This window comes from Myotis brandtii, unplaced genomic scaffold (genome assembly GCF_000412655.1).
Source record: "Myotis brandtii unplaced genomic scaffold, ASM41265v1 C42148140, whole genome shotgun sequence".
NCBI lineage: Eukaryota > Metazoa > Chordata > Mammalia > Chiroptera > Vespertilionidae > Myotis > Myotis brandtii.
The window spans coordinates 1-1117 of record NW_005318904.1 but is presented as its reverse complement, the minus strand read 5'-3'; the positions used below and the strand labels follow the sequence as shown (position 1 = coordinate 1117).

Sequence of the window (1117 nt, the reverse complement as noted above, 5' to 3'; positions counted from 1 at the left end):
CTGAAATCAATAAAAGTATATTTTAAAAATAAATAAAATGTACTATTCATCACTGGAGATGAATGTGAACAAATACCCATACCACAGGTGGGAAAATGTCTGACAACAAACAACGTATATTTCAAATAACCTTCGGAAGCAACCAGACTCATGCTAGTGTTACCACTACTTCTATCATATCTTTGGATCTTTGATAGGTGTGCTGTTTGACTATTCAGTAACTTCTGAGTCTCTTCTAGGTGGGCTACCCAAATGTTGGTAAGAGTTCAACAATCAACACTATCATGGGCAACAAGAAAGTATCTGTGTCTGCCACACCTGGTCACACCAAGCATTTTCAGGTATTTATTGCTACAGCATTGGCCTCTGTATTTCCTACTCAGCCAATTCCTCCATCTGGGTATTTTCTGAAGTTCTGTGTCACTCGTGTGCTGCTCTTCCTTCCCTTCCTCCTCTGTTTGCCCAGCATCAAATCCTCTTACTTGTCTTTCAGACTCTCTTCGTGGAACCTGGCCTCTGCTTATGTGACTGCCCAGGCCTGGTGATGCCATCCTTTGTCTCTACCAAGGCTGAGATGACTTGCAACGGAATCCTCCCAATTGACCAGATGAGAGATCACGTTCCACCTATATCACTAATATCCTTTCTGCTTGGTAAAGACCCTGGTTGTTACGTGTGAATTGGGGCTTCAAGTTTATTTTGGACATTGTCTTGGATTGATGTATTCAGGACTGATAATCTGAGAATGAAAAATCTAAAATATTTACTAGTGCTCTGCCCAAGTTTATATAGTGAGAGAGCATCAGGACTTCAGAATTAGAACCCCACGTCCTGGTTGCAGCAGGGTAGCCTGGTATAAATGGAGGATCCCAACCTGGGACCTCAGCCTCCAATTGCAAAGCTGCTGGAATCCTGACACTGCAATTTAACTACTTGAGTGACCTTGGAAAACTTGCCCAACCTTCCAGAGTCTTCTTTTACGGGTAATAATAGCTGCCTCCCAATCATTTATGAGAATTTAATCATTACAACTTACATTTACCGAATGCTATGTACTTTCCTAAACACTTGCCAAGTCATACCTCATTTAATTTTCAAGACAACCCTTGAGGTGGAT

The 1117-nt window shown here is 41.5% G+C and overlaps 1 long non-coding RNA gene across 1 annotated transcript; it reads left to right on the top strand.

Annotated features, from left to right (window-relative positions):
- The first annotated feature begins 67 nt into the window (after nucleotides 1–67).
- On the top strand, nucleotides 68–563 carry LOC106727074. The gene is made up of 2 exons (XR_001363226.1): nucleotides 68–341; nucleotides 494–563. It is a non-coding gene; the product is annotated as an uncharacterized LOC106727074 (long non-coding RNA).
- Nucleotides 564–1117: the final 554 nt, after the last annotated feature.